Here is a 23,683-nt window from a genome sequence, read left to right as displayed (position 1 = left end):
GCATGGTCAATAACCCCTCGGAAGTTGGTTTAGCAATTGCTAAGGCGCGACGTCTTCACACGTTCGTTGTCGAATCGTCAAACTCGACTTTCAGAGAAAACGATGGCTATCTCATCGAAACATTGGGACACCCTCACCTCTATCAGCCTCCATGGGGTCCTGTTCATCCACCCCCAACCGATTGGGGTGTGGCGGGCTCCTCGGGGTCCTGTTCATCCAGCAGAAACGACCTACTAGCTACCACAGGGTCATGTTCATCCAACCCCCACCAAGAACTGTTCATCCACAACCACCCAACCGGCTCGACTCAGCACGTCTCGACTCGTTCTACGTACCACGTGCACCGTAGCAACAGTCATTGTTCATCGAGAGGCAACCCAACACCGGTTGGCTACGTCGTCTAGCATGGGTGCTCGATCGGCTTCAGTAAGCAGATCGATCGCTCGGGTTCAGTTAGCAGCAGCAGCGAATGAATCGCTCGGGTTCAGTCAGCAGTGAATGAATCGCTCGGGTTTAGTTAATAGCCAAGGGATCGATTGATTCCTCGGGTTCAGTAATGTAGCTAGTGCGATTGCTCGGGTTCAGTTAGAGCCAACGCCTCGCACACACGCGCATGCGAGAGAGAAACGTGCAAACCACAGTGCATCGCTCGGACCTGACCACCCACCGTAACCAGGAACTCCCTGAAATTTTCCTCGCCCTCGCTTCTACCATGATTTTTTCCATCATGGACGGCCCAAAGAATGTCATGCAGGTGCATCCCCGGCCTGCCCAGGACGAAAATCCCATTTTCTGTCATGTTTTTTTGTCATAGAAGTAGGAGCCCACCACATCTATGATGATACGTGGTTTTGTCACAATTATCGTCACAAAAGTGCCATAAGCATGACATAATTTTTTTCGTTCGGGCCAAAATGTCATAGATGTGCCTTTTTTGTAGTGCCACTGTTGGTCTGCACCTTGACGCAGAACAATTTGAGCAAGAGCCCGAAGTGAGGCTTGATGCAGAGGAACGCCTCGCAGAAGGTGATGTCAAAGGTGATATGGAGAATGGAGTTGGGGCGCGATGGTGGAATTGGATGCCATAGAAAAGAGGGGACCTCAGAGAAAGGATGGATGTGAAACCCCATACCTCAGAGGAGATGCGAAATGAAGACGACACGCTCACCGGCGTGGGGCTTCAGTACCTTGATGGAGGAGTGGCTCGATGACCCTCCGGTGAGCGAAGAACGACATGGGGCGACCTCGGGCGCCGGAAGGCACCCGAGCTCCTGGTGCTCGGCGATGTCTCCCGCAGTGATGATGGATGGGAGCCATAGCCCCCTCTTGCCCGCCGCCTTCTTCACATCACCGGGTGCACCCTGTCTCCCCGTGGGTGGCCTTCGAATCGCTCTTGGAGGTTTTTGCCACCACTACACGAGCCCCCTCTCCGGCATCGCTCGAGGATGAAAGGAGGGAAAAGGGGATTTGAAGCTTTTTTGGACTCTTTTCTTCGAGCGCTGGAGCTTGAAGTTGAGGAGAGTGGGTGTGAGATAGAGAACGTGAAGCTTGATTCGTTTTCATAGTGTGCCTTTTATGGGCCAGAAAAAACACTGAAGAGGCGTACCGCGTGGCAGTAATTTCGTGGGTTCCCATGCAATGTACGTTACGTTATGTGCAAGCATGAATCAAGGATTTTGTTAATAATGCCACTGCAAATCCGGAGCATGATCTCTTTATTGATTAGATGTGCCAATAGCAGTGGTCCTCGAGCTGCTCTAGCACACTATAATGACATCTGAAAAGACCGCATGGTTCTAGAGTGCGCGACAGCGGTTCGGTTTTGGTCAAGGCTGTCAAGGCACAACCAAATTGGCACCCTTATCCTGACACTGGAAAGCTTCACCGTTAATGTAACTCTGCGCTGGAAGGGTCCTTAGATTGATGAATATAAAAATACCTTTGGAAATATTCCTCGGACAAGGCTTGACCATTTTGAAAGAAAACGCACAAAGAAATCATTGAACCAGTTAAGAAGGCCGAAAACCAAAGATGAATGATAACTTGGACCATGCGAGGGTAATCATCTTGAAGACCGATTCAGGAGCTGCTGATGGTGTTTTGGATAAGGCAACTAATAAGCGCCGGCGCGCCGGCCGAAAGTTTCGGCCGGTCACGCCCCAGCCACCCGATTGGCCCACCCTGATGTTGGGTAACGTAGTAATTTCAAAAAAATTCCTACGCACACGCAAGATCATGGTGATGCATACCAACGAGAGGGGAGAGTGTGTCCACGTACCGTCGTAGACTGAAAGCCGAAGCGTTAGCACAACGTGGTTGATGTAGTCGTACGTCTTCACGATCCGACCGATCAAGTACCGAACGCACGGCACCTCCGAGTTCAGCACACATTCAGCCAGATGACATCCCTCGAGCTCCGATCCAGCTGAGTGTTGAGGGAGAGTTTCGTTAGCACGACGGCGTGGTGACGATGATGATGTTCTACCGACGCAGGGCTTCGCCTAAGCACCGCTACAGTATTATCGAGGTGGACTATGGTGGAGGGGGGCACCGCACACGGCTAAAAGATCAAATCAGTTGTTGTGTCTATGGGGTCCCCCCTGCCCCCATATATAAAGGATCAAGGGGGGAGGTGCGGCCGGCCAGGAGGAGGCGCCCCAGGAGGAGTCCTACTCCCACCGGGAGTAGGACTCCCTCCCTACCTTGTTGGATTAGGAGAAGGGGGAAAGAGGAGGGAGAGAGGAAGGAAAGGGGGGCGCCGCCCCCCTCTCCTTGTCCTATTCGAACTAGAGGGGAAGGGGCGCGCGGCCCTGCCATAGCCGCCTCTCCTCTTCTCCACTAAGGCCCACTATGGCCCATTAAGCCCCCGGGGGGTTCCGGTAACCCCTCGGTACTCCGGTAAAATCCCGATTTCACCCGGAACATTTCTGATATCCAAATATAGGCTTCCAATATATCAATCTTCATGTCTCGACCATTTCGAGACTCCTCGTCATGTCCGTGATCACATCCGGGACTCCGAACAACCTTAGGTACATCAAAACTCATAAACTCATAATATAACTATCATCGAAACTTTAAGCGTGCGGACCCTACGGGTTCGAGAACTATGTAGGCATGACCGAGACACATCTCCGGTCAATAACCAATAGAGGAACCTGGATGCTCATATTGGCTCCCACATATTCTACGAAGATCTTTATCGGTCAGACCGCATAACAACATACATTGTTCCCTTTGTCATCGGTATGTTACTTGCCTGAGATTCGATCGTCGGTATCCCAATACCTAGTTCAATCTCGTTACCGGCAAGTCTCTATACTCGTTCCGTAATACATCATCCCGCAACTAACTCATTAGTTGCAATGCTTGCAAGGCTTAAGTGATGTGCATTACCGAGTGAGCCCAGAGATACCTCTCCGACAATCGGAGTGACAAATCCTAATCTCAAAATACGCTAACCCAACAAATACCTTCGGAAACACCTATAGAGCACCTTTATAATCACCCAGTTACATTGTGACGTTTGGTAGCACACAAACTGTTCCTCCGGTAAATGGGAGTTGCATAATCGCATAGTCATAGTTACATGTATAAGTCATGAAGAAAGCTATAGCAACATACTAAACGATAGAGTGCTAAGCTAACGGAATGGGTCAAGTCAATCACATAATTCTCCTAATGATGTGACCTCGTTAATCAAATGACAACTCATGTCTATGGCTAGGAAACATAACCATTTTTTATCAACGAGCTAGTCAAGTAGAGGCATACTAGTGACACTCTGTTTGTCTATGTATTCACACAAGTATTATGTTTCCGGTTAATACAATTTTAGCATGAATAATAAACATTTATCATGATATAAGGAAATAAATAATAACTTTATTATTGCCTCTAGGGCATATTTCCTTCAGTCTCCTGCTTGCACTAGAGTCAATAATCTAGATTACACAGTAATGATTCTAACACCCATGGAGTCTTGGTGTTGATCATGTTTTGCTCATGGAAGAGGCTTATTCAACGGGCCTGCAACATTCAGATCCGTATGTATCTTGCAAATTTCTATGTCTCCCACCTGGACTAGATCCCGGATGGAATTGAAGCGTCTCTTGATGTGCTTGGTTCTCCTGTGAAATTTGGATTCCTTCGCCAAGGCAATTGCTCCAGTATTGTCACAAAAGATTTTCATTGGACCTGATGCACTAGGTATGACACCCAGATCAGATATGAACTCCTTCATCCAGACTCCTTCATTTGCTGCTTCCGAAGCAGCTATGTACTCCGCTTCACATGTAGATCCCGCCACGACGCTTTGTTTAGAACTGCACCAACTGACAGCTCCACCGTTCAATGTAAACACGTATCCGGTTTGTGATTTAGAATCGTCCGGATCAGTGTCAAAGCTTGCATCAACGTAACCATTTACAATGAGCTTTTTGTCACCTCCATAAATGACAAACATATCCTTAGTCCTTTTCAGGTATTTCAGGATGTTCTTGACAGTTGTCCAGTGATCCACTCCTGGATTACTTTGGTACCTCCCTGCTAGACTTATAGCAAGGCACACATCAGGTCTGGTACACATCATTGCATACATGATAGAGCCTATGGCTGAAGCATAGGGAACATCTTTCATCTTCTCTTTATCTTCTGCAGTGGTCGGGCATTGAGTCTTACTCAACTTCACACCTGGTAACACAGGAAAGAACCCTTTCTTTGCTTGATCCATTTTGAACTTCTTCAAAACTTTGTCAAGGTATGTGCTTTGTGAAAGTCCAATTAAGCGTCTTGATCTATCTCTATAGATCTTGATGCCCAATATATAAGCAGCTTCATCGAGGTCTTTCATTGAAAAACTCTTATTCAAGTATCCCTTTATGCTATCCAGAAATTCTATATCATTTCCAATCAGCAATATGTCATCCACATATAATATCTGAAATGCTACAGAGCCCCCACTAACCTTTTTGTAAATACAGGCTTCTCCAAAAGTCTGTACAAAACCAAATGCTTTGATCACACTATCAAAGCGTTTATTCCAACTCCGAGAGGCTTGCACCAGTCCATAAATGGATCGCTGGAGCTTGCACACTTTGTTAGCTCCCTTTGGATCGACAAAACCTTCCAGTTGCATCATATACAACTCTTCTTCCAGAAATCCATTCAGGAATGCAGTTTTTACATCCATTTGCCAAATTTCATAAACATAAAATGTGGCAATTGCTAACATGATTCGGACAGACTTAAGCATCGCTACGAGTGAGAAGGTCTCATCGTAGTCAATCCCTTGAACTTGTCAAAAACCTTTCGCAACAAGTCGAGCTTTATAGACAGTAATATTACCGTCAGTGTCAATCTTCTTCTTGAAGATCCATTTATTCTCAATGGCTTGCTGATCAACGGGCAAGTCAACCAAAGTCCACACTTTGTTCTCATACATGGATCCCATCTCAGATTTCATGGCCTCAAGCCATTTTTTGGAACCTGGGCTCACCATCGCTTCTTCATAGTTCATAGGTTCGTCATGGTCTAGTAACATAACCACCAAAACAGGATTACTATCGTGGAATTGTCGCGGCAGATGCCCTAGCGAAAGGACTTAGTCGTAGGGCCATCGCAACTAGGAAGCTTAAAGGGGTTAATCGGGACAAAGGACACGAGAGGTTTTATACTAGTTCATCCCCTTACGATGAAGGTAAAAGCCTACGTCTAGTTGTGTTTGGAATTGTTGGGGCTTTGGAGACCAGGGAACGAATATGCTTGTCCTGGCTTCGAGTTGTTGTCTCTTCACTTAAGCCGCCGCCGGGTTGTCCCCTTATATACACGAGTTGACGCATGGCGTCCTACAGAGTCCCGGTCGGCTTATAAAACGTGTCCGGCTCGGTGACTTGTTTTACATGCCTTTCTTTACAAGTCTTTCCTTACAATGGCAGTTTACAATATTGGGCCTTAAGCCGCCTTTGGGCTTAGGCATTCTATAAGTCTTAATAAACTATCGCCTTGAATGTTACTGGGCTTCTTTTGTAGCCCGCCATTGGGGCTGACCCGGCCCCTCCTGGGCGGGTCTTACTTGGTATCTATATTCCCAACATTAGGCCCCAGGTTGACTTTGAACTTTGTTCCTTGTCAACCTTCAATACTTAGATGAAATCCATCTTCCTCTCTATGTAAAAAATCTATAACTCGTCGTGACGTCATCTTCTGAAAACACAAAAAACTGTTATGACGTCATCCTCAACGGATCTTTATCTTTTAATGTCTTCCGAGAATCGAGGCGTCTATTTAGTTGGATAGTCATTATTTGGGTCTTCCTCGATTTTCGTGCCCGCCTGTCGCTTATCTCCTTATAAATAGGCATGCCCCAGTCTTTCTCATTCTTCTCTTTCTCCGTCTTCTTCCTCTCGCAACCCTACCGCCGCTCGAGCTCCGCCGCTGTCGCAGAGCTCCTCGTCTCTGTCGCCCTTGGCCGCTGCATCAACCTGAATCGGTCTAGAGAACGGCGACGACCTCCGCAGAAGATCTTTGGTTGTAAGTTTTCACCTTCCTGCTCCTCAGATCCGCATTAGGGTTTCTAAGTTTCCTGCGTGTTCTTCACAGTTCGCCACGGGCTCGTTATAGTTCTTCCACTACAGCTTCTTCTTAATCCAAGAAGAAACATATAATCGTTTGGTAGTTGTTTTGTGCCCATCCTTGATACTAGTAGATTCCTTCTTCTGGTAAAAAGGGTTTCATTAGAGCTCATGAACTCTTCTGTGCCAGACTTTTAGGTCTAGAATATTTTCCATTTTGAACGACCACTCGATCCAGAATAATATCAAGAATTTAGGAAATCTGTTTGCATCAACACTTAGCCAATTTTGTTTCTGTTTTCCTTCAAATGTCTGTAGGCATGGAGGCTTATGACGCCGGCTTACTTTTCCCTTATATGACATTAGCCCTTACTTAAGCCGCCATTACCTATTTGCACCATCATCATTTAACTCTTAATTTCACCATTGAATTGAACCGGCACGTTATTTTCTTTTCAGTTCGTCTTTTGATCATCATGCCGTCAAAAGCACCGACCGTCTGCAACTGGGTCCCTTCCACAGTAACTGAGGACAACTTGAAGGAATTCTTCACCATATGTTTTTTGCCAGGTAAGAATGTTATGTCTTACCGTGCAACTGACCTGGACGAGGAACGGCCTAACCCCAAAGATGGTGAAGTTATTGTCTTCTCTGACCACATGAATCGGGGCTTTCACCACCCGGCTCAAAGTTCTTCAGGGATGTTCTCCATTTTTTCAAACTCCACCCTCAAGATCTCGGGCCCAATTCCATATCCAATATCTGCAATTTCCAGGTTCTCTGTGAGGTGTACCTTCAAGAAGAACCGACTGTGGAACTCTTTAGAGAGTATTTTTATCTGAACCGCCAGAATGAGTGTACCAATGGCCCCAGCTTGGAACTTGGAGGCATCTCAATTCAGCGTCGACAGGGCGCCGTTTTCCCCCTAATAGTCTTGCCGAGTCATCCCAAAGACTGGAATCAGACCTGGTTCTACTGTCAAGACACTTCACCGGCCAATGAGAAACCACTGCCTGGTTATCGCGCGGATCGTCTAGATTCCAAGTTTGCGCTCCCTGACAAGCTTACTGCCGCCAAACGCAAAAAGCTTATTCCATCAATTAAAAGGATTAACGCCTTACTGGGGAACGGCTTAACCGGAGTTGATTTGACTCGTTGCTGGGTCTCGTGGCGGGTCATCCCTCTAATTCGCCAATCCAAATTGATGTATGAATATGGTGGAGGCCCAGATGACTCTCTTCGTCATAGCTCCATTCAACTAACTGAAGAAGATATTGTTTCAATGTCGACCCTTCTGGTGAACGGAAAATATGAAGACTGCAGTAAAGTCGGGTTAAACCCCTTCTGCAAACTTAACCCGGCGCCAGAGGTAAGAAACCCCTGACCTCTTTCTCTTTGTATTTTCCTCAGCAGTTTTAAATACCTGCATGACCTTGTTTACTTGTTCACACGCTAAATCTAACTTCTGGAAAGCCAAGTATGACCATGAAACTGCCAAGAAGGCTAGAGCTGCCGCCATAAACGCCAAGAAAACGACCCGGAGGTCCAAGAAGAAAAAGAGCACCGCTGAGGACCAGTTAAAGCTTGATGATATTTCTGAGTCGGAGGTAGCCCTTGATCCCCTTGGCCAGTTTTTTAATAACCTTATTGACACTGAGTGTTTCCAGGATGACACGGAGGCCAGTCAGGCCGTGGAAGAAGAGGTAACTATTTCCTCCGACTCAGCCCATTTGCCAAGACAGAAACTTCGATTGGTAACCCGGAAAGTAAGATTTTCACACCCTTTGGCTTATTTGGACCCTCAATTTCTTTTGAAAAAGCAGCAACATGAGAGCCGCCGTCAGGCCCGGAACGACGATGAACCGCCTTCCATTCTTCAACAAACTCCTCAAAAATGCCAGAATGAGGTCTCTTTTATCTTCATCTTTTACTTTTCATTAATGGATCTTCTCCCTTGCATTACTAACTTTATTTTATCTTCTGCAGGAGGTGTCTCGCTCTTCTGGCGACTCATCTCAAACTCAATTTCCGGCTTTCAAGACTGCCCCTGGGTAAGGAAAAAATCATCTTTCCTCCGTGTCTTTCAAACTGCATCTTTGTACTAACTGTCTCATAACATTTTTCATAGTGGCCAAGCCAAGTCCAAGAAGGCCAAAGTAACTAAACCGGTGGAGGACCCGTCAGTCCTTGCTCCTGAACCAGCCATGCCAACTTCTCCCCCTCGAACTGAAGCACCAGAAGACCCGGCTGCTGACACTCAATTAGACCCTCTTGAGCCGTCAGCTGATGACACCGTTGTTAACCCCTCTACTGTCGGACCATCCAACTCGGCTAACCCGCCATCATCTTCTGATCATGACGTTCTGATCACTGGAAGCCATTTTGTTGAGCCGGGGACTCCCACCGTGTTAGCTCGACACACCGCTAAACAAGAAGCCCTGGAGAGACAGAAAGTGTGTTTTGATATCTCTCACTACAGTGATCTGAATGCTAATGACATATTGTCCGGCTATCTCAGCCATGTTCATTCCAGCCGTGAGTCAGAGATTGAGATGGTCAAGCAACTTCAGCTGAAATATGAGGTATGTTCTCTGGTTTACTTATACTCTACCAGCCCCCAAGTCTTTAGATGATGATTCTGAATGATCTGGAGACTTTATGATACAGATGGATACTTTCTCTCTAAGTCTTTCAAAAGTCCAACAGAATATTGCAAACTTCACCTATAGTCCCCAAGGGCCGGTTCACTTGATCATAAATGAGCCGGTACTTAATTTCATAACTGTCTTGTGCCAGTCCCAATAAATATTGTAATCCGGTTTAATCTTGAGAGACTTTCTAAATGTCATACATTATCCCCCAAGTGCCAAGTGTTGTTACTTTGTAAGGTACTTGGGACTTGAAATATATAAAATTCATAAGAAATTGTTTTAACAGACATTATCCCCCAAGTGTCAAGTGGTATTGCAGTGCAAAGTACTTGAGACTTGAATCTTTATAACTTTTAGTTTAAGCCTTGACACACCTATGTATGTTTTGTAGAACGCCCTATCTGAATTGGGCTCCCAATTAACGGATGCAAAGACTCGGCTGGCGGATCAAGAGGCAAAAATCAAGTCTGCTGATTCTAAACTTCAATTGAGTCTTACTGAGACGGAAAAATTGAAAACCAGCTTGACGGCCAAAAAGAAATCCTGAGCCGAAGAAAAGAAGCTGCTGACACAACGCGCTAAAAAAGCTGAAGCGGCTCTTGAGGAGGTTACCATGGAGCTTACCAGCTTAAAGAACTGGGTGTCTCAAATAGTTTCTGCCATCTTTGGTAAGCCATTTGTACTGATCTTTTGTACCTTCTTTTGACCCAGAATATAAACTGCCTGCTGACCCCTTGTTTAAAAAATATGTGCAGGCCCGCGAAGCAAAAATTTGAGCCAAGATAATGTGACTAAACTAAAGGCGGTCTATACCTTAGTGGAACAGTTGTACACTGGCGCTCAACGAGCACTTGCTGCTATCTCTCCTGCCAACCAAGGACCCAACCGGCTTAGTGATGTCTTGAAAAAATTGTCAATCTTACCCGCCAAGTTTCAAGAAGTCAAACGATCCTGTGCCAGAGCCGGAGCCTTGACTGCCCTGAGCCGCTCCAAAGCCTGGGTTCCAGATCTAGACCTGGCGGATGTAGCCAGGGGGTACCCTACCGTGAAGGAAGACGGGTCTCTATTTGAGCAGGATGACTTTGTTGCTTGCATGTGGGGAGTTTAACCTCAGGCTACCATTCTTGGAGATGAGACCAACATTGAAAATATCAGCCAGGTTTTGATTTGGAGAATAAGAAGATGGCGACTCCCTCTTACAAGGTGACATACCTTATCCCGCCGGTTCGTCAACATACGTTTGCTCCAGAAGTTGATCCGGCTGGCGTGATTGATGATGAAGCAGAGTTCATTGCCGTGAACAGCTTTGACTGGTCCAATCCCAGCTTCCAATTAACAGAAGGAGGTGAACCGGCGAGGGAAGAGTGAGAACCATCTTTGTGGGCTCTTTAAAGCCTTGTAGTAGATTTAGCTTGAAACAACTGCATATTTTGCCTATGCCATCGTGCATAAGATGCCGTGTGTGACTCTTTGCTTCCTGATGTCAATATATGCATCACATTTATGGTTATCTCTGTAATATTTCGGTTCTGTTCCTGTAGAAAAGGAAAAAAACTGGCTTGGCGGTTTAGCACCGAACGGGTCAGAATACCCGGTACATGACCAATGGTTTTATCATAGTAGAAAAACAGAACCAGACGTGAAAATAAACAAGGTTGAAACAACCTTTGATTAACACATAAAGAAAATGTTCATAAATAATAGTCATACCTGTATTTTTTATATCTGGACCACCGGTTTACATGACCCAGTCCTTTTTTTTAGAAGTCAATGCTTCTTCATGCCTGATGATCATCATGCCTTGGCGGCTTATTATCAAATAGTCAAGCCGGTGAAAAGACCGTGCTGATCGTTTAAAATTGAGACAATAAAAGACCGATAAGGCAAATAACAGTTTGCAAACAATATAAATTAACCTTGTAACTGAAAGTTGGGGGGTTTCTGATTTGAATACGATCAGTAAACCGGACCAAAGGGGTTAAGCTAAGATCCGAATATGATCATATAGTCCCCAGTGGCCTGGGCGTTGCGCCGATCAAGAGGGTACCGACAGCTATGTTCTCTTTGGTTCGAATACGACCTATGTTTGAATAGGAAGTCCCCAAATGACCTTGAGAGGTTTTTAACGACCCTGATTCGAATACGATCCAAGTCGGACCCAAAAGGGGTTAAGCTATGATACGGATACGATCAAGAAGCCCCCTAGTGAGTTTGGCTTTGAGTCGATCAAGAGGGTTACAACAGCTATGTTCTCTTTGGTTCGAATATGACCTATGTTTGAACAGGAAGCCCCCAAGTGGTCATGAGGTTTACCGCTAGATTCGAATACGATTATAAGCTGGACCAAAAAGGCTAAACTTGATTCAGATATGATCAACTCCTTAATAGTCATTTAAATAGTGAAAAAGAGTAGAGGTATATAATCTTTGAAAAAGGAAAAGGACAGAGGTCCTGCCTTATTGCTTATCATAGTATATACAACGTCAAAGTATGTACATGACGAGAGACGGTGGCTCGGGTGTAGTATGGCCGAAGTTGAGCGATGTTCCATGGCCGGCGGGTCTCCTCCTTCGACTTACATGAGACTTTGTGCTCTCGAACATCGATGAGGTAATACGACCCGTTGTTTAAATTCTTGCTGACCACAAAGGGTCCTTCGCAAGGCAGGGATAGCTTGTGTGCATCTGACAGGTCCTGGATGAGCCGGAGCACCAGGTCACCTTCTTGAAAGGTCCTGGATTTAACCCGTCGGTTGTGATAACAGCGTAGGTCCTGTTGATAAATTGTTGATCGAGCCGCTGCTAAGTCTCTCTCCTCATCTAACAAGTCAAGTGGATCCTGTCGGGTTTGCTCATTATTAGCTTCAACATAAGACACCACACGAGGCAAGTAATGACGGATGTCACTAGGCAGCACCGCTTCCGCTCCATAAACCATGAAGAAAGGTGTATAACCTATAGACCTGTTGTCGGTGTCAAAACCGGCGGATCTCGGGTAGGGGGTCCCAAACTGTGCATCTAAGGAGGATGGTAATAGGAGGCAGGGGACACGATGTTTTACCCAGGTTCGGGCCCTCTTGATGGAGGTAAAACCCTACGTCCTGCTTGATTTATTCTTGATAATATGAGTAGTACAAGAGTAGATCTACCACGAGATCGGAGAGGCTAAACCCTAGAAGCTAGCCTATGGTATGATTGTATGTTGTCCTACGGACTAAAACCCTCCGGTTTATATAGACACCGGAGGGGGCTAGGGTTACACAAGGTCGGTTACAAAGGAGGATATATACATATCTGTATTGCCTAGCTTGCCTTCCACGCCAAGTAGAGTCCCATCCGGACACGGGACGAAGTCTTCAATCTTGTATCTTCATAGTCCAATAGTCCGGCCAAAGGATATAATCCGGCCGTCTGGATACCTCCTAATCCAGGACTCCCTCAGTAGCCCCTGAACCAGGCTTCAATGACGATGAGTCCGGCGCGCAGTATTGTCTTCGGCATTGCAAGGCGGATTCCTCCCCCGAATACACCACGGAAGAATTTGAATACAAGGATAGTGTCCGACCCTGCAAAATAAGTTCCACATACCACCGTAGAGAGAATAATATTACCACAAATCTAATCTGCTGACACATTTTCGGTAGCATGACATCACGCCATGACCCGGTAATTATTTGAACTGTTTTTCTTTAACCAGCCCCGCACATAACGTGAGGTGGTTTCTTGACACGTCTTGTCAAAGCAGAGATTGTGTTCCCTTTATCATGGGATTCTCATCAATACAAACGTGGGTAACCCAACTTTGCATGTTGGTATGACTCCTAGATTTTAGGTAAGTCTAGAATGGCTACAAGGAGGATGCCTGACATCCCCTTTATAAAGGGACAAGGCTTTTTCTTCTTTCCCTCCCACGCTCAATCGAATCCTTCCCCCGCCTCGAGTTCTAAAACCCAAAGCCCAGGTCAGGTGCTTCGGACCTTCAATCATGTCCGGATCCAGCCTTCAAGGCCGGTGGATGCCTTCCTCTGTCATGGAGGAGGACATCAAAAAGTTGAGGGAGGCCAGATATTTGACCGCCGAAATTTCGCACAGGCTGCCCGCCCGAGGGCAGGTCGTCCCTACTCCCGAACCCAACGAGAGCGTTGTGTTCGTCTCCCACTTCCTCTGAGGACTAGGCCTCGCTCTGGATCCCTTTGTTAGGGGTCTCATGTTCTATTACGGGCTGGATTTTCACGATCTGGTCCCCGGATTCCCTTCTTCACATCTCGTCATTTATTGTCGTTTGTGAGGCCTTCCTCCGCATTACCCCTCACTTCGGCCTGTGGCTCAAGACCTTCGATGTGATGCCGAAGATGGTCGAGAGGCAGTACGCAGCGTGCGGAGGTGCTCTAATAAGCAAAATTGCTGACGCTCCATGGCCAAAGGGTTCCTTTCCAGAGGTGTCCGTATTGTGGCAACGGGAGTGGTTTTACGTGACAGCTCCCCGAAGTGCCAAGTGGGTAGCTGCCCCCACCTTTCGCTCGGGCCCTCCACCACAACTGATGTCATGGATCAGTAGGGGGCTGAGCTGGGGTCCAGCCAAGGACGTGCCAATACTGCAGAGCCGTATCCGAGATCTCTTCGAGGGAGATTTCAGTCTGGTTATGGTAATGCAAGTTATGCTGGTTCGTCGAGTCCAGCCTTGCAAACGCCGGCCCCTCGGCATGTGGGAATTCAACCCGGAAGGACCACGCACTATTCAGAATTTACTCGGCATGACACACGAGGAGATGTACAAATCGTTCTTCGGACCCCAAATAGAGTGTCCGGACACTACCGAGGATGTGGGCCTGAGCTGCAACCGCCCCGCTCTCCAAGTAAGTAATCCCATGGCCGAACACACTATCCTTTTATTTATCATGACATCATTTTGAAGAATCGCTCTTTGACCAGGACTGGATAACAAAGGCGAAGATGATCCGGTGTTTGGCCCCCCTTCCTGAAGGCTTGGACAATCCGGTGCTGGAAAAGATGCTCGAGCCGGCACCTTGTCTAGTGCCCTCAAAGGAAGACGAAGGGGGGAATAAAGAGGGCCAAAGCGGGCCTCCATCGCTACCTATTCCAATCAAGGGAATGAGCGCCTCCGCGCGGGAGGATAACCAAGGGGAAGAATCTGACATTCTCTCTCCCCGGGGAAGGAAGAGGTCTACCTCTGAAGATCCGGAAACTAAGGTTTCCAAACGGGAGAAGAAATCTCTGCCAGAGGGACCTGCCTTGGAGGGTACTCTTGCCACACAATGTCCACGCGGGGATCAGCCCTCTACCAAGATGTAAGTAAAAGGGTATTCAATAACGAAAATATCTTGCTCTATTTCTGAGGGAAATAATCGAAGCATTTATATTGCAGTTCGGATCTTAGCCCTTCTCAACTGAGCTCGTTGATATGTCTCCGTCGTATCTACTTTTCCAAACACTTTTGCCCTTGTTTTGGACTCTAACTTGTATGATTTGAATGGAACTAACCCGGACTGGCGCTGTTTTCAGCAGAATTACCATGGTGTTGTTTTATGTGCAGAAAACAAATATTCTCGGAATGACCTGAAACTCCATGGAACATCTTAGAAAAAATAATAAAAAATCCTCGCCAAATATGAAGACCATGGGGCCCACACCCTTCTCACGAGGGTGGGCCCCCCCCCAGGGCGCGCCCCCTACCTCCTGGGCCCCCTGGATGCCCTCCAACGCCAACTCCAACTCTATATATTTGCTTTCAGAGAGGAAAAATCAAAGAGAAGAAATCATTGCGTTTTACGATATGGAGCCGCCGCCAAGCCCTAAAACCTCTCGGGAGGGCTGATCTGGAGTCCATTCGGGGCTCCGGAGAGGGGGATTCGTCGCCGTCGTCATCATCAACCATCCTCCATCACCAATTTCATGATGCTCACCACCGTGGGTGAGTAATTCCATCGTAGGCTTGCTGGACGGTGATGGGTTGGATGAGATTTATCATGTAATCGAGTTAGTTTTGTTAGGGTTTGATCCCTAGTATCCATTATGTTCTGAGATTGATGTTGCTATGACTTTGCTATGCTTAATGCTTGTCACTAGGGCCCGAGTGCCATGATTTCAGATCTGAACCTATTATGTTTTCATGGATATATGTGAGTTCTTGATCCTATCTTGCAAGTCTATAGTCAGCTACTATGTGTTATGATCCGGCAACCCCGAAGTGACAATAATCGGGACCACTCCCGGTGATGACCATAGTTTGGGGAGTTCATGTATTCACTATGTGCTAATGTTTTGTTCCAGTTCTCTATTAAAAGGAGGCCTTAATATCCCTTAGTTTCCAATAGGACCCGGCTGCCACGGGAGGGTAGGACAAAAGATGTCATGCAAGTTCTTTTCCATAAGCACGTATGACTATATACGGAATACATGCCTACATTACATTGATGAATTGGAGCTAGTTCTGTGTCACCCTATGTTATGACTGTTACATGATGAACCGCATCCAGCATAATTATCCATCAGTGATCCGGTGCCTACGAGTTTTCCATATACTGGTTCTCGCTTATTTACTTTCCCGCTGCTACTGTTACAATCACTACAAAATACCAAAAACATTACTTTTGTTGTCTTTACTTTTGTTGCCGCTACCACCACTATCATATTACTTTGCTACTAAACACTTTGTTGCAGATACTAAGTTTCCAGGTGTGGTTGAATTGACAACTCAACTGCTAATACTTGAGAATATTCTTTGGCTCCCCTTGTGTCGAATCAATAAATTTGGGTTGAATACTCTACCCTCGAAAGTTGTTGTGATCCCCTATACTTGTGGGTTATCAAGACTAATTTCTGGCGCCGTTGCCGGGGAGCATAGCTCTATTCTTTGAGTCACTTGGGATTTATATCTGCTGGACACTATGAAGAACTTGAGAGATCCAAAAAAACAAGATCTATCCCTCAACTACGAGGGGAGGTAAGGAACGGCCATCTAGCTCTGCACTTGATTCACCTTCTGTTATGAGTAAGTTAGTGACACCTACACCTGCTTTTCCTATTCGTTCTAATATGTCGCATGTTATTGATGATGCCACTTTTGCTATGCATGATACTTATGATGAAACTACTTCTATGCCTGATAATATTGTGCCCCTTGGTGAATTTCTTGATGAACAAATTGCTAGGGCTAGAGAAAAAGAAATTATTGAATCTGAATACGATGATGATAGTGATGATGAAAATATGCATGTTATTCCTGAGGGCTATCTTTTTGATATGGAATCTTCTGCCGCTATTTTAGCTTGCAGAGATAGATATGAGCTTAAGAGGTTATTAATTAAATGGAACAAAGAATCACTTAGAGATAAAATGAAACCTGACCCTGCTTTTGCTACTTCACCTATTTGTGTTCCTGATAAGGATTATGAATTCTCTGTTGATCCTGATATAATTACTTTGGTTAAATCTGATCCGTTTTATGGCTATGAATATGAAACTATTGTGGCACATCTTACTAAGTTAAATGATATAGCTGCCCTGTTCACTAATGATGAAAGATCGTGTTACTTTTATATACTCAAAATATTTCCGTTCTCATTAAAGGGTGATGCTAAGATATGGTTTAATTCTCTTGATCCTGGTTGTGTGCGTAGTCCCCAGGATATGATTTGCTACTTCTCTGCTAAATATTTCCCTGCTCATAAGAAACAAGCTGCTTTGAGGGAAATATACAACTTTGTGCAAATTAAAGAAGAGAGTCTCCCACAATCTTGGGGAGGCTCCTCAAGCTACTTAATGCTTTGCATGATCATCCTCTTAAGAAACCCGAAATACTTGATATCTTTTATAATGGACTAATCGATGCTTCCAGAGATTACCTGGATAGTTGTGTTGGTTCTCTTTTCAGGGAAAGAACACCGGATGAAGCTGAAATTCTATTAAATAATATGTTGACAAATGAAAATAATTGGGCACCTCCTAAGCCAACTCCTGCTCCAATTACTGAGCCTATTCTTAAACCAACTCTGAAGAAGAGAGGTGTTTTATTTCTCAGTCCCGAAGATATGCAAGAGGCAAAGAAATCTATGAAAGAAAAAGGTATTAAAGCTGAAGACGTTAAGAATTTACCTCCTATTGAAGAAATACATGGTCTTAATATACCGCCTGTTGAAGAAACATATGATCTTAATTCTTTATTTATTGAAGAACCCCCTGATCCCGATATCCTGACACAGGTAGTAAAGGTAAATTCTCTCTATAGATATGATAAAGCTGAAGTCCCTCCTACTAAAATTGCTAGTCAGTGCTTGGATGAGTTTGATAACTTTATGTTTAAGCAAGACGACTTCAATGCTTATTTTGGTAGACAACTAAAAGAAAATGCTTATATGATTAGACGCTTGGGTGATTATATGGATGATATTAAAGGTGAACTTAAACTTGTTGGCAAACATGCTTCTATGGTTACCACTCAAGTAGAACAAGTACTTAAGGCTCAAAAAGAAGTGCTTGATGAAATGAATAGTAAGAAAAATGATTATGTTGTTAGAGTGGCTACTAGAACTGGTAGAATGACTCAGGAACCTTTATATCCTGAAGGCCACCCTAAGAGAATCGAGCGAGATTCTCAGAGAAATAATATTGATGTTCCTAGTTCTTCTAAAAGGAAGAAGAAGAAAAATGATAGAACTATGCAAACTTCTAGTGAACCTATTGCTGAACCACCTGATAATCCAAATGATATTTCTATGTCTGATGCTGAAACACAATCTGGTAATGAACATGAACCTAGTAAAAATATTAATGATGATGTTCATGATGATACTCAACCTAGTAATGATAATGATGTAGAAATTGAACCTGCTGTTGATCTTGATAACCCACAATCAAGGAATCAATGTTATGATAAAAGAGACTTTGTTGCTAGGAAACATGGTAAAGAAAGGGAACCTTGGGTTCAGAAACCCATGCCTTTTCCTCTGAAACCATCCAAGAAAAAGGATGATGAGGATTTTGAGCGCTTTGCTGAAATGATTAGGCCTATCTTTTTGCGTATGAGATTAACTGTTGTGCTCAAAACAAATCCTTATGCTAAATATATGAAGGATATCATTACTAATAAAAGAAAGATACAGGAAGCTGAGATTTCCACCATGCTTGCTAATTATACTTTTAAGGGTGGAATACCAAAGAAACTTAGAGATCCAGGAATACCCACTATACCATGCTCCATTAAAAGAAATTATGTTAAAACTGCTTTATGTGATCTTGGAGCCGGTGTTAGTGTTATGCCTCTCTCTTTATATCGTAGACTTGATTTGAATAAGTTGACACCTACTGAAATATCTTTGCAAATGGCTGATAAATCAACTGCTATACCTATCGGTATTTGTGAGGATGTGCATGTTGTAGTTGCAAACGTTACTATTTTAACGGACTTTGTTATTCTTGATATTCCCGAGGACGATAGTATGTCTATTATTCTTGGAAGACCCTTTTTGAATACTATAGGGGCTGTTATTGATTGCACTAAAGGCAATGCCACTTTTCATGTTAATGGTAATGAGCATACGGTACACTTTCCGAGGAAACAACCTCAAGTTCATAGTATCAACTCTATTGGCAAAATTCCATCGATTATATTTGGAGGTTTTGAATTTCCTCTTTCTACTGTCAAGAAGAAATATGATATTCTTATTATTGGGGATGTGCATATCCCTGTTGAGGTAACATAGTGTTATTCGAAATTTCTCTGGTTCCATGTTATTCGGAATGAGTTCGTTAACAAGACTTGATCAACCTTGTTTGTGGATTCCTTTTGATGAGCATGAGATGGATGAAACTAGAAGGCACAACCTTCTGTACCCTCCTCTTACTTTCTGTTATTTATATTAAATAAAATAAAAATAGTATTTTTCTATCTGTTATCTGAATTATCCATGCAATATAAAAATACCCCGAAAATAAAAGTTCTCCAAATGCCCTGAAATTTAAATATGATTTTTTGTGGAATATTTGAGAATATCTGGCACTGAGAACACAGCAGGAGGGGCATCCACCTGGCCACGAGGGTGGTGGGCGCCCCCCCCCCCTCTAGGGCGCGCCCCCTACCTCATGGGCCCACGGTGGCCCTCCTCCACTTATCCCAGCACCCATCTTCTTCCTCTATCTCACACAAACCCGAAAAACCAACTCAAGCACGAGTTCCAGCCACTTTTGCTGTGATTTTCGATCTCCTTACTCAAAGCACCTCTCGCAAAACTGTTTGGGGAGATTGTTCCTTGGTATGTGACTCCTCCATTGGTCCAATTAGTTTTTGTTCTAGTGCTTTATTCTTTGCAAATCTGTGCTGCATAGGTGACCATGTTCTTGAGCTTGCATGTCAAATTTATATGGTTCCAAGTAGTTCTAATGCTTGATATAGGCTCTAGGCACTTGTAGGAGTAGTTGCTGTCGATATTATTGAAGTTGGTTCATTTTTGTTTGAAGTTACTAAGAATTTCAGATTATTTCAGAAAAATAATGAGGAGATTTTTGAGGGGCTCATCGAGCCAAAGCTCGAAGGAAAAGGCACCAAAGCCTAAGTATAATTTGCCGCGCACCGTGAAGATTCGGGCGTGTGAATGGCCTTCTGAAGATTTCTTGAGAGCAGCCGGTATCTATGAAGATTTTCATGAATTGGCTCACAATGTAGGCCTCACCACTTTCCTCCATGACCAATGCGATCAGTATCTCTTACTCACAAATACTTTTGTTCAAAACTTTCATTTTCATTCTAGGAACTCACCACCTACGGTGGAGTTTCATTTATATGATGAGCATAAGGAGATGTCACTTTATGATTTCTGTCGGATTTGTTTAATCCCTTTTGAGGGCAAGACAGAAGAACCACATCATGATGATGTGGCTGGGTTTATTGATACTATCACTGTAGGAGAAACTAGAAAGGTTTCCGATGCACGAATCACTAACATACATTTTCCTGTTTTACGTTACTTTGCATTATTTGCTAGTCGTTGTTTAATTGGACGCGGAAACAGTGGAAACCTTAGTATCCCTGATATAATTATTCTGCACCATGGTTTATACAGTGATAACACTTTTAGTATGGGCGGTATTATTGCTAGACGGTTAAGTATGAACCGTACTAAGGGTCCCATCTTTGGAGGAGTCTATGCCACACGCCTAGCTGCACATTTTAACATACCTATTAGGCATGCTGAGAAGGAAGAAAAGGTGCTGCCCCGTGTTTATCTAGATCATAAAAGTATGGTGGCACATGATTTTATTGTTAAGAATAGGGCAGGAGAGCTTAAGTATCAATTGTTCTTTAACAAACATCATCCTGAGACTATTATCCTGCCTGCTCCTTCTTTGTTTAATTTTGTAGGACCCTACCTCGTTACGTGGGCTGCGGTCCAAGCTTACAAGAATCCTGCACCAGCCCCGGAACAGGAACCACAAGATGAGCCTCCATGACAATCTGTTTATTCTTGGGATCCAGAGATGACTGTCAGCCAGTGGCAGTTAGAGTCTTCTTCTTCATCACAGTATGATACCAACTATTCTTCCTCATCACAGTACGACCCCAACAACTATTATTATGGATATCCACCAGGCCAGCCGTGGCCATAGACCAACTTAGACCAAAAGCCTAAGCTTGGGGGAGTACGTATTTCTCACCGACATTACATTTATGTCCACACACACTCATTGCTAGATGTCGGTGCTCATACTTTTTCACTGTAATATCCATGCTAGTTTATTTTCTTTTTCCTGCTTTCTTCTTGTGTGTTTGCTAAACCTTAAGAAAAAACAAAAAAAATTAGTAGTAGTTTATTTTTCTGCTGTAGTAGTAATAATTAAAAAGAAAACCCAAAAATATTTCCCGTTCTTCTTTTGCTTGCTGGGAGCTTTCCCGTGTAAATAGTTTTATTTCTTTTCTTTTCTTTGGGGGTCGGTAGGAGAAGACCATAATTAAATTGTTGAAGTGGCTCTTATATGCATTATTGTTGATTTAACCAAGAGCCCATATTGCCTTGTCTTCTCCTGTTTATTGAATGCTCGCAGATTCCAGCTTAGTCCAATGCACGTACACTCCTATTATTATTCACACCGTTCGGTCGTGCAAGTGAAAGGCAATTATGATGATATATGATGAACTGACTGAGATGAGAAAAGCTGGTATGAACTCGACCTCTTTTGTTTTTGTAAATATGATGAGTCCCTCGTTCTTGATTCAGCTTATTATGAATAAACATGTTTGCAATGACAATTAGAGATCATAGTTGCTTGTGCCATGCTTGATTAGCTATGAGTTATAATGGTTTACCTTGTGTGCCAACATGCTATTGAGATGATTATGATGTGGTATGATGGGGTGGTATCCTCCTTTGAATGATTTAAGTGACTTGACTTGGCACATGTTCACGCATGTAGTTGAAACAAAATCAACATAGCCTTCACGATATTTATGTTCATGGTGGATTATATCCTACTCATGCTTGCATCCAATGTCTATTAATTTTAATGCATGTACATGGTTGTTGTCGCTCTCTAGTTGGTCGCTTCCCAGTCTTTTGCTAGCCTTCACTTGTACTAAGCGGGAATACTGCTTGTGCATCCAATCCCTTAAACCCTAAAGTTATTCCAGATGAGTCCACCATACCTTCCTATATGCGGTATCTACCTGCCGTTCCAAGTAAATTTGTATGTGCCAAACTCTAAACCTTCAAATAAACATTCTGTTTTGTATGCTCGAATAGCTCATGTATCAACCAAGGTTGTCCTTATCTTCCGTGTTAGGCGGGTTATTCTCAAGAGCACTGGACTCCGCTCCTCACTCACGAGAAAATGGCTGGTCACCAGGATGCCCAGTCCCATGCTTTACGCAAACTAAATCAAAATTAATTGCATACAAAACTCCCCCTGGGACCTGATGTATGTTGGAGGCACTCGTTGTTTCGAGCAAGCCATGGATTGATGCTTGTTGGTGGAGGGGGTATAAACTTTACCATTCTGTTTGGGAACCGCCTATAATGTGTTTAGCATGGAAGATATCGCCATCTCTTAGTTGTTACGTTGACAATGAAAGTATACCACTCAAAATATAATTTATCTCTATTTCAAAACCGAGCTCTGGCACCTCTACAAATCACTGCTTCCCTCTGCGAAGGGCCTATCCATTTACTTTTATGTTGAGTCATCACCCTCTTATTAAAAAGCACTAGCTGGAGAGCACAGCTGTCATTTGCATTCATCACTGTTAATTTATATTGGGTATGACTATGATTGGATCTCTTTTACCATGAATTACAATGTCTAGTCAGTCCTTGGTCTTTAAAGGTGCTCTGCATTTATGTTTTGCGGTCTTAGAAAGGGATAGCGAGATACCATCTTGTTATATCGTATTATGATTGTTTTGAGAAAGTGTTGTCATTCGAGATTTATTATTATGACTTGCTAGTTGATTATGCTATTGATACGAGTAATTATGAGACCTGAGAATTATTGCAAATGTGGTTAGTTATGATCTATGCTAAAAACTTGAATGCTGGCTTGACATAGTTACAACAACAAGAGCAAACAGATTTTGTAAAAGTTTTTCTTTCTTTCTTTCAGTTTGTCAACTGAATTGCTTGAGGACAAGCAAGGGTTTAAGCTTGGAGGAGTTGATACGTCTCCGTTGTATCTACTTCTCCAAACACTTTTGCCCTTGTTTTGGACTCTAACTTGTATGACTTGAATAGAACTAACCTGGATTGACGTTGTTTTCAGCAGAATTACCATGGTGTTGTTTTATGTGCAGAAAACAAATATTCTCGGAATGACCTGAAACTCCACGGAACATCTTAGAAAAAATAATAATAAATCCTCGCCAAAGATGAAGACCAGGGGGGCACACCCTTCTCATGAGGGTGGGCGCGCCCCCCCCTAGGGCGTGCCCCCTACCTCGTGGGCCCCCTGGATGCCCTCCGACGCCAACTCCAACTCTATATATTTGCTTTCGGAGAGGGAAAAATCAGAGAGAAGAAATCATCACGTTTTACGATACGGAGCCACCGCCAAGCCCTAAAACCTCCCGGGAGGGCTGATCTGGAGTCCGTTCGGGGCTCTGGAGAGGGGGATTCGTCACCGTCGTCATCATTAACCATCCTCCATCACCAATTTCATGATGCTCACTGCCGTGCATGAGTAATTCCATCGTAGGCTTGCTGGACGGTGATGGGTTGGATGAGATTTATCATGTAATCAAGTTAGTTTTGTTAGGGTTTGATCCCTAGTATCCATTATGTTCTGAGATTGATGTTGCGATGACTTTGCTATGCTGAATGCTTGTCACTAGGGCCTGAGTGCCATGATTTCAAATCTGAACCTATTATGTTTTCATGGATATATGTGAGTTTTTGATCCTATCTTGCAAGTCTATAGTCACCTACTATGTGTTATGATCCGGCAACCCCGAAGTGACAAT

The sequence above is a fragment of the Triticum dicoccoides genome, chromosome 7A (genome assembly GCF_002162155.2).
Source record: "Triticum dicoccoides isolate Atlit2015 ecotype Zavitan chromosome 7A, WEW_v2.0, whole genome shotgun sequence".
Classification (NCBI taxonomy): Eukaryota; Viridiplantae; Streptophyta; class Magnoliopsida; order Poales; family Poaceae; genus Triticum; species Triticum dicoccoides.
Note: the sequence above shows the minus strand (reverse complement) of the source record.